Here is an 11,396-nt window from a genome sequence, read left to right as displayed (position 1 = left end):
ATAGGAACCACTTTTGGCGGGAAGGGAAACAGCGTTCCGTGCGCCTTCGAAGGCGTTGAGTCATGCCGGCCACATGACCGACGGAGACATCTTCGGACAGCGCTGGCTCTACGGCTTTTTGAGAGGAGCTTCCGGTGGGGGAGGGGGAGAGAAGCACAGTGCGCCAGGAGAAGACTCTATGACAAGGGGAAGGTTTTCCAGTGGTCTCCGCAATTGATAGGGCTTTCGGTTATGACAGGCAGAGGAAAAAGGACGCCGCGCTAGGAGGAGACTCTATGGTGGGGGAACCGAACTTCCGGTCGGTTCCACAATTGAACAGGGGGCTTCCGGTTAGGACCTTTGTAATTCCTGGTGTTTTCTTTTCTGTGGGAAACGGGTCCAAATAGCTCTTTGAGTGTTTAAGTTTGCCGATCCCTCTACTAACCCTTCTCTCCGTGGTCTTAATTCGGAGTTGGAGACGTGGACCCCTCTAGCATAAGGATTCGAATCAAAATGACTTGGTTTCTATTGCATATCTTTCCTCCTAAGCACCTGAAGGCAGGAGAACAGTCACTCGTGCCCTTGTGACCTCTAGACTGGACTACTGCAACGTGCTCTACATGGGGCAGCCCTTGAAGAGCATTCGGAGACTTCAGCTTGTCCAGAATGCAGCCACGCGAGCGATCGTGGGTGCACCTCAGTTCACCCACGTAACACCTATCCTCCGCGAGCTGCACTGGCTGCCTATTGGTCTCCGGATACGCTTCAAGGCGCTAGTCGTTACTTATAAAGCCCTTCATGGTATTGGACCTGGGTACTTGAGAGACCGCCTGCTGCCAATCACCTCCACTAGACCGATTAGATCCCACAGATTAGGCCTCCTCCGAATCCCATCCGCCGGCCAGTGTCGACTGGCAACTACCCGGAGGAGAGCCTTCTCTGTGGCTGCTCTGACCCTCTGGAACGAACTCCCCATGGAGAGTCGAACCCTCACCACCCTCTAGGCCTTCCGCGAAGCCCTCAAAACCTGGTTGTTCCGACAGGCCTGGGGCTAAAGAGCTGTTGCACCCGTCTCGAATGGTATGACTGTTGTGAGTTTTAAATTATATATTGTTATGTTGTTGTTTTTAAATCTTTTGTCTGTATCCCCCTCCCCGGTTCGAGTTGTGAGCCGCCCTGAGTCCCCTTCGGGGGAAAAGGGCGGCATATAAATTTAATAAACTGAAACTGAACTGAACTGAAGGAGCAACGGATGGAAATTCATTGAGAGAAGCAACTTGGAATTAAGGAGAAAATTTCTTGTCAATGAGATCAAGGAAGAACAAGAGGGAAAGAATGAGAGAGGGGGAGAGAAAGAGAGAGAGAAAGAGATTTAAAGAAGAAATATCAGCTACTGAGATACAAGCAGAACAAGAAGCAATGGATGGGAACTCATCAAGGAGAGAGGCAAACTAGAACCAAGGAGAAATTTCCCGACAGTGAGAACAATTCATCAGTGGAACTGCCTGCCTCCAGAAGGAAGTTGTTGGTGCTCCAACAGGGAGCTTTTAAAAAGGAGATCAGACAATCCTTCGGCTGAAATGGTGCTTAGACTAGAGTCTCCTGCTTGAGCAGAGGGTTGGACTGGAAGACCTCCAAGGTCCCTTCCAACTCTGATATTCTGATCTTCTTTCTCAAGGAGGCTTCCCTAAGCAAGAACCTGAGGTGAAATATCTCCAGTCCTGAACTCCTTTTTTTGTGGGACCAGCCACCAGCCTCTTCCATCACAACTTCCATCATCCACTGCCATTGGTTGAGGGTTTGAAGAGCATGCTAGGAGAACATCTAGATGTTGCCTTTCTTGTTGGAGAAGAGAGTTCTGATGGGAGGATTTTAGACACACATTTTGAAGCCCATCTAGACTTTATCCTTCTGGTTTGAGAAGATAGTTCTGATGTGAGGAATTTAGGAAAACATATGGAGAACATCTAAACTTTATCCTTCTCGTTTGAGAAGATCATTGTGATGTGAGGAATTTAGGAAGACGTTTGAAGGCCATCTAGACTTTATCCTACTGGTTTGAGAAGATAGTTCTCCGGTGAGGAATTTGGGAAAACATATGGAGAACATCTAAACTTTATCCTTCTCATTTGAGAAGATCGTTGTGATGTGAGGAATTTAGGAACACGTTTGAAGGTCATCTAGATTTTATCCTACTGGTTTGAGAAGATTCTGCGATTCTGTTAGACAGGTTGCGCAGGCTCATTTACACACACACATATGCGCACATCGTCCACACACACACACACACACACATTTCTCCCCCCCCGAACCCACCGGAATGTCTCGCCTCTTTCTGGATAACAGTTGTTTCAATATCCACTTTATAACGACTAAGTGGATTTTATGTTCGGGGAACTGAGCCAATTTCTTTATTCCCCCACCCCTCAACCTACCAGTATCTCCTACCCGGCCAGTTTCAGCCCGAACAAAAGACCCCCAGCTGCCAGATCCTTAATTGCCACCCCCCCACCCCCCCACACACACCACCCCCACCGCCACCCACTGCTCCAGCTATTCCTTAATTCCCTTTGTCTCGATATAGAAAGGAAGAGATTCCAGGAAGACAGCCAAAAGTGGCGAGCTGTCAGCAGCAGCTGAGCGTCAAGACTGATATTTCCCAGAGCCGACAGAATGTCACATTCTCACATTCCAGATTTGGGGGGGGAAGGGAGAGGGAGGGGTTGTCCGCTCCAGCCCTCACCCCCCCACCCCCACCCCACCCCGCCACCCCGTTCCTCGAACCCATCCGAAGATCACAGACATATTACCTCCACTAGACCAATCAGATCCCACAGACTAGGCTCCGAGTTCCATCCGCCAGTCAGTGTCGACTGGCAACTACGCGGAGGAGAGCCTTTTCAGTAGTAGCTCCGACCCTTTGGAACGATCTCCCCGTGGAGATTCGTACCCTCACCACCCTCCAGACCTTCCGCACAGCCCTCAAGATCTGGCTATCCCGTCAGGCCTGGGGTTAAAGATTATAATCCGTCCCCACCCGAATGATGAATGAATGTTGCCTCTATTTTTAATTACGTATTGTTATTATATGTCATTGTGTGTACTCCCTTCCCTATACGTTGTAAGCCGCCCTGAGTCCCCTCAGGGAAAAGGGCGGCCTATAAATAAATTTATCTACAATCTACAATCTACAATCTCCTCCGAATTCCATCCGCCGGCCAGTGTCGACTGGCGACTACCCGGAGGAGAGCCTTCTCTGTGGCTGCTCCGACCCTCTGGAACGAACTCCCCGTGGAGATTCGTACCCTCACCACCCTCCAGGCCTTCCGCAAAGCCCTTAAAACCTGGCTGTTCCGACAGGCCTGGGGCTAAAGATTCGTCGCCCCCTTTCGAATGGTATGATTGTTGCGCTTTTTAACTATGTATTGTTTTGTGTTGTTGTTAAACTGTCTGTATCCCCCTTTCCCTTCTTTAAGTTGTGAGCCGCCCTGAGTCCCCTTAGGGAAAAGGGCGGCATACAAATGAAATAAACTCTAACTCTAACATAGCCCCGAGGAATTTTACAGCTCGGCCAAGCGGCGGCTGCCCTCCCCGTGTCGGAGAAATTGAGAATGGGAATAATAACAAAAGTGGGAAGGGACCTTGGAGGTCATCTAGTCCAACCCCCTGCTCGAGCAGGAGACCCGATACTAGGGATGGCTGACATTGTTGACATCGCGTGCCAAAAGCGGGGGGGAGCGCAGGGGTGTGTGTGTCGTGCATGCTCATTCCCACACTCATAATTCTATGCGCCCTCCCCTCGCGCATGCCCACGTCACACACACCGCTTTTGACACGTGATGGCACAATGGACCCATTTTTTGCTCTCCCCAGGCTCCCGACTCTTTCTAGGAGCCTGGGAAGGGCGACAAAGGCCTTTCCTACCCAACCCCAAAGACCCCCAGAAGGCCGGAAACAGCCCGTTTGTTAATTTTTGTTGGACCAGAAGGCCCGTTTTTCGCTCTCCCCAGGCTCCAGAAGCTTCTAGAAGCTTGGGGAGCGCGAAAACAGCCTCCCCCCCGCCTGGAGGCCCTCTGGAGGCCGGAAACGGTCCATTTTCCAACGTCCGGTTTGCGCATTGGGTGGTTTTTTGCTCTCTGGAGGCTTCAGGAGGCTTCCCTGAAGACTAGATGTTCTTCAAATGTGCTCCTCAATTCCTCACATGGGAACTGTCTTCTCAAGAAGGACAATGTCTAGAGGTTCTTCAAACGTGTTCCTAAAATCCTCACATCAGAACTTATCTTCTCAAGAAGGACAACGTCTAGATGTTCTTCAACTGTGTTCCTAAAATCCTCACATCAGAACTCTTCTCAAACAAGAAAGACGAAGACTAGATGTTCTTCAGACCTGCTCCTCAATTGCTCACATGAGGACTATCTTCTCAAGAAGGACAAAGTTTAGATGTTCTTCAACCAAGTTCCTAAAATCCTCACATCAGAACTCTCTTCTCAAACAAGAAAGATGAAGACTAGATGTTCTTCAGACATACTCCTCAATTCCTCACACGAGAACTTATCTTCTCAAGAAGGACAACGTCTAGATGTTCTTCAAATGTGTTCTTAAAATCATCACATCAGAGCGCTCCTCAAAGACAAAGACTAGATGTTCTTCAAATGTGCTCCTCAATTCCTCACATGAGAACTATTTTCTCAAGGAGAGCAAAGTCTAGATGTTCTTCAACCATGTTCCTAAATTCCTCCCATCAGAACTCTTCTCAAATAAGAAGGATGAAGTCTAGATGTTTCCAAACATGCTCTTCAAACCCTCAACCAATGGCTGTGGATGATGGAAGTTGTGATGGCTGGTCCCAAAAAAATGGAATCCAGGACAGATATTCCATCTCATTTCTTGCTTAGGGAATCCTCCTTGAATATCAGACTATCAGATTTAGAAAAGACCTTGGAGGTCTTCTAGGCCAACTCTCCTGCCCAAGCAGGAGACCTTATACCATTTCTGACAGGTGGCAATCCAGCCTCTTCTTGAAAGCTTCCAGGGATGAAGCTCCCATAACTTCTGAAGGCAACTTCTGTTCCACTGGCTGATGATTTGCTTGATGGGTTGACAATCTTCATGGGTTGATTATTATTGGTGGACGCCCAACTTGAGTTGTTCAACCAGGATCTGTGGACACCTTTGTAAGGTATAGAAGTCAATTTAACCCATGTTCAGAGATGCTCTTGTTTTCGTGTCATAAGACTGTGTCCACTTTGGGTCACCGTATTATAAAAAAGATGTTGAGACTCTGGGAAAGAGTGCAGAGAAGAGCAACAAAGAAGATTAGGGGACTGGAGGCTAAAACATGAAGCAGAAATTGGGTATGTCTAGTTTAATGAAAAGAAGGACTAGGGGAGACATGATAACAATCCTCCAATATTTGAAGGGCTGCCCCAAAGAAGAGGGAGTCAAGCAATTCTCCAAAGCTCCTGAAGTTAAGACAAGAAGCGATGGATGCAAACTAATCAAGGAGAGAAGCAATCTGGAATTAAGGAGAAATTTTGATTGTGAGAACAATCAACCAATGGAACAACTTGCCTCCAGAGGTTGTGGGTGCTCCATCTCTGGAGGCTTTGAAGAAGAGACTGGATAGCCACATTGGAATGCTATAGGATCTCTTGCTTGAGCAGGGAGTTGGACTAGAAGGCCTCCAAGGTCCCTTCCAACTCTGATATTCTGATCTTCTGTCTCAAGGAGGATTCCCTAAACAAGAACCTGAGGTGAAATATCTCAGTCCTGAACTCCTTTTTTGTGGGACCAGCCACCAGCCTCTTCCATCACAACTTCCATCATCCACTGCCATTGGTTGAGGGTTTGAAGAGCATGCTAGGAGAACATCTAGATGTTGCCTTTCTTGTTTGAGAAGAGAGTTCTGATGTGAGGATTTTAGACGCACATTTGAAGCCCATCTAGACTTTATCTTTCTGGTTTGAGAAGATAGTTCTCAGGTGAGGAATTTAGGAAAACATATGGAGAACATCTAAACTTTATCCTTCTTGTTTGAGAAGATTGTTGTGATGTGAGGAATTTAGGAACACGTTTGAAAGCCATCTAGACTTTATCCTACTGGTTTGAGAAGATCGTTCTTATGAGAGACATGTAGGAGTGCATTTGAAGGTCATCTAGACTTTATCCTACTGGTTTGAGAAGATAGTTCTCCGGTGAGGAATTTAGGAAAACATATGGAGAACATCTAAACTTTATCTTTCTTGTTTGAGAAGATCGTTGTGATGTGAGGAATTTAGGAACACGTTTGAAGGCCATCTAGACTTTATCCTACTGTTTTGAGAAGATAGTTCTTATAAGAGGCATGTAGGAGTGCATTTGAAGCCCATCTAGACTTTATCTCTCTGGTTTGAGAAGATAGTTCTCAGGTGAGGAATTTTGGAAAACATATGGAGAACATCTAAACTTTATCCTTCTCGTTTGAGAAGATCGTTGTGATGTGAGGAATTTAGGAACACGTTTGAAGGCCATCTAGACTTTATCTTACTGGTTTGAGAAGATAGTTCTCAGGTGAGGAATCTAGGAGCACCTTTGGAGAACATCTAGACTTCTTGTTTGAGAAGATTATTCTGATGGTTCAGAAGGGCCACATATTGGCCCAGCCAACAATCCACAACCCAGCAACACATTTGAGAGCATGACGCAGGAGAACATTGGAACCATCAATCATGGGTCTTGACCTAAAGCTATTGCCCATGTTCTCCTGACTTAAGGAGAGCTTTTTCCTCCCCCTTTTATGGACCAGAGTCCATAAACATTTGTGCATCGGGGCCTTTAATCGCTTCTACAAGTATTTCTCCATCTTGGCAACCTTAAGATAGGTGGACTTGAACTCCCAGAATTCCCCAGCCAGCATGGGGATTATTTATGTTTTTAATTCTGGGTAGCAAACATTTGCAATTTCTTTTCCCTTAGTTTTGACGGCAACCGCAAGCAAGAACACACAACGACCACAAACACAGCTCTTCTGCTCTCCTTCCTTGGACTAACATATTCGCTGTTGACCTCGCTGTGCCATTCCCTTCTATTCTGCCTTTACACAGCCCCAGTCGTGGTATTCAGCCGGTTCCGACCGGTTCGGTTGAACCGGTCGGGGCAATCTGCGAGTGGGCCAGCTCACCCGCCCCGGCGCTATGCCGTCCTATTTAGCCACATTTTCCAAGCTGCGTCCATGCGTGCAAGCCCTTTGTGAGCAAACCGCATGCACAGAAGGCCACACGCATGCAAAGAAAACGCACACACAAGCGAAGCGAAGGTGCGTGCACATGAGCTCATGTTTTCGGTGCGGCGAACTGGTGGAAAAATTATGTGAAACACATCTCTGCACAACCCCGTTGTCACCGACCAGATTTGTGAAGGACGTGACAGGCGGAACAATGCGAGACATAACAACAATAACAACAACAACAACAACAATAACAACAACAGTAATAATTCCAACAATCCTAACCGAACAAACTTAAATTTGAGCCCTGGGATGTGAATTCCACTCACCTACTTAAACGTGGATCTCCTCCATAGTGAGGGCTAGAAGCTTGTCCATTTTGCACAAAGGAAGCTGACATCCTCTAGACTCACGGCGACCTGGGAAATGCTGTTGCCGTGTGAGTTTTCTCCCAAAAAAAACCCCGCAGCATCTCGTTTTCTCCACCGATCCGCCTGTTTTTTCGTCCAAGTTATCCCTACCCCAGAAGGGAGAATGTTGGCGGAAAGGATCGGCCTGGTGTGACAAACAAAGGAGGTGTTAATCTCTCAACGTTGCCAAAACTTTTGTCCGGCCCAACCGCCATTATAATTCCACCCTTGGGCTCATCCCAGCTCCCGACACCTGTCTCGTTCTCCATTCCACCCTTGGTGGGACAAGAGCAGCTGAGCATCAGCCCCAGATCCAAAGACCACAGGAGGTGAGGTGCAGGGTTTCAAGGCCAAGCTAATTCCAGCTCCCCGTTACTAGCTCAGCCTGCCCTGGCGAGACCCTCTCCCCTCAAACAACCTGCGTAGCATCGCTTTTTTGCAACCTGCCGAGCTGTCCAAGGTCAGTAGTAAGGCCTACCGGTTGACCTCAGCCAACGGCAAATCTGGAGACAGGGAAGAAGGTCAAGACAACTGGTTGACCCCAGTTGGCCCCATCCTTCAGGCTGTGGTCCACCAGATGTCATCTCCCTTTCCCTATCTCCCTAAGGTCAAAGATAGGGAATGGGAGATGACATCTGGTGGGCCACAATCAGTCTCAAGGTTGGAGGTGGGGAAGAGAGTGAAGTCAACCGGTTGACCATGGCCAACTTCAAGATCAAAGATGGGGAAGAGGGAGATGTCATCTGATTGACCGCAGCCAGACCCAAGGTCAGAGGTGGGGAAGAGAGTGGGGTCAACTGGTTGACCATAACCAGCTCCAAGGTCAAAGATGGAGAATAGGGTGAAGCCAACTGGTTGATCACAGCTGATCCCAAGGTCAAAGATGGGGAAGAAGGTAAGGTCAACTGGTTGACCACAGCCAGCCCCAAGCTCGAAGATAGGAAGAAGGTGAAGCCAACTGGTTGACCCCAGCCAATCTCAAGATCGGAGATGCGGAAGAAAGTGAGACCACAGCCAGCCCTAAGATCAGTCTTAGGAAGAGGGTAAGGGCCACTGGTTGACCACAGCCAACCCCAAGGTCAAAGACAGAGAAAGGGAGTGAGACCAACTGATTAACTACAGCCAACCCAAAGGTCAAAGATGGACATTAGGGTGAGGTCATCTGGTTGACTACAACCTGCCCTAAGTTTCTCACTGGCACCTTGTTTTTTTGTGGGGGGGATTGAAAAACTTGCAGGTGGAAAAATGCATAACCCCCCCACGTCCTAAGGCCCCACTCCAAAAAACATCCCCTTTTATGAGGGCCAAACCACACCTACTCTTGACTAAATCAGTAGAAGAGAAAGGTGCCTAAGGAAATTCCACTCTTGAGTGAAAAATCTAGTAGTAGTAGTAGTAGTAGCAGCAGCAGCAGCAGCAGCAGCAGCAGCAGCAGAAGAAGAAGAAGAAGAAGAAGAAGAAGAAGAAGAAGAAGAAGAAGAAGAAGAAGAAGGAAGAAGAAGGAAGTAATAGTTACTACTAGTAGTAAGTGGTAATAGTTGTTACTAGCAGTAAGTTGTAGTAGTTACTACTACTAGTAAGTTGTAATGGTTACTAGTAGTAAGTAGTTTTTACTAGTAGTAAGTGGTAGTAGTTACTAGTAGTAGTAAATAGTAGAGGTAGTATTTAGATTTACTCCACATATCCTCAGAGGCATGTTTTTTTTAAAAAAGGTGGTGTAAATTGTCATACTTTTTAAAAAAATTTTTTTTATCAATTTCATATATACATTCACAATTATATGATCTCATAACTGTTATTAATAATATGTATTTATAACAATTTTTTCCCTACAATTGACAATATACTTGAAGATTGCTTTCTTACCATCCCATAGATCCATCTTATCTTACAACGGTCCTACTTCTTCTTCCCTCCCTCCCTCTTTCCTTCCCTCGTTTCTTCTCTCCTGCTCTCCTTCCTTCCCTCCTTCCTTCCCTCCCTCCTTCCCCCTTCCCTCCTTCTCTCCTTCCCTCCTTTCTTTTCTCTTTCCTTCCTTCCCTCCTTTCTTCTCTTCTTCCTTTTCCCCTTCCTTCTCTCCTACATTCCCCCCTTCCTTCTCTCCTACATTCCCTCCTTCCTTGCCACCATTTTGACTTTTTTGACACAAACACGCCGTTGGACATCCCGGGATCTCTGCCTTTGCCTACCAAGGGGGATCTTTAAACAAAACAAAAGATTTTTTCCCCCAAAAAAGCCAATAAAGAAATGAATTCTAAATCCAGGCATCAGGTTGTAAGCTCATGTTTACCGACAACAATATCTGATCTTCTCCCGGGGGGCCCCAAGGAGAATGAGAAGACAATTAAAACTATAATTACCTACCGCCCACTCTGTTCTGTCTCTAAAAAAGTCCAGCCTCTTACCAACAAAGGGAAAGAATAGCCTTCTTATTTGGTGTTTCTTAAATGTAGGAACTTTTAAGAGGGGTGGATTTCAACTCCCAGAATTCCCCAGCCAGCATCTTTGAAAGTTTGAAAGAAAGGTGGCTGGCTGGGGAATTCTGGGAGTTGAAGTCCACCCTTCTTAAAGTTCCTAAATTGTGTTTATTAATTGGATTTATTTGAGGGTTTATCTCACTGCCTTTCTTGGAAGACCTCCCAGAAATGGTGTAGGGTCCCCTGCTTGAGCGGGGGGTTGGACTAGATGACCTATAAGGTCCCTTCCAACTCTGTCAATCTGTCTGACCCCCCCTCTCCCCACTTCGCAAGAGATGATAGAGGGATGTTTCCTGCAGATGGTGTTATTCTGAATTCTTCTCTCTCGCCTTCTTCTCCCTTTAGGATAGAATAGCAGAGTTGGAAGGGACCTTGGAGGTCTTCTAGTCCAACCCCCTTCCTAGGCAGGAAACCCTACACCTTTCCCTTTTCTCTTTTTTAAGTAGGCGTCATGATTGGAAGTGGGAGAAGAGAGAAAGGGAAAGCTTTTTTAAAAAAAATGAAAGGGTGACACGATCAAAAGCTAGAATAAGCGATAGAAACAAGAAAAGGGTAGTCTTTTTTTTAATCACATAGCTAAAGCAATCGCAAGAGAAAATGGGGAATCGTTGAATAATGATAGACTAGAAATATATTCATTACGATTATATAAGCGGATTGAACATAAGGATTATTAATTGTTATAAATTATGTAAGTGGATTGAACGTAAGGATTTAATGGTTAACTCAATTAGCTTTATTTGTATTAGAACGTATGAAACTCAGGTGCCACGCTGATCACGCTTCGATTTGATATTTTGATTCAAAGAAATTAAAAAACTTAAAACAAATAACAACGACCCCACTTAACCAACTCAGCAGATACTCCAAGAATTTTCATCCCTGCGAGTTTTTGAATCCATTTCAAATCTGTGATTCTCTTCAGCCGGCAACTACAAGAGGCGTGGGCTTCCAAACTTTCAAAGAAGTTTGAAAGAAGGCTGGGGAACTCTGGGAGTTGAAGTCCACACCTCTTGTGTATTTGCCCTCCCCCCCCCACCCCAAAAAAGTCCTTGATTTGAGCCCCCAGACACTTTCATACGCAATAGCCATCCGAGAAGATGCAGGGGAGGAGTGAAAATTTATCACGATCACAATTCTTGCCCCCCCCCTTGGGCTCTTCCGTTCTTCTGGGTTAAGCCAAGAGAGGTTGGGGGAAGGAGAACCACAAACCACGGTCTTAGCACTGCTTTATCAAGTCTCCGGGGACGGGGTGGCTCAGCGGCGAAGATGCTGAGCTTGTCGATCAGAAAGGGCGGCGGTTCGGCGGTTTGAATCCTTAACGCT

This window comes from Thamnophis elegans, chromosome Z (assembly GCF_009769535.1).
Source record: "Thamnophis elegans isolate rThaEle1 chromosome Z, rThaEle1.pri, whole genome shotgun sequence".
NCBI classification, from domain to species: Eukaryota; Metazoa; Chordata; class Lepidosauria; order Squamata; family Colubridae; genus Thamnophis; species Thamnophis elegans.
This window is presented reverse-complemented; position numbering follows the sequence as displayed.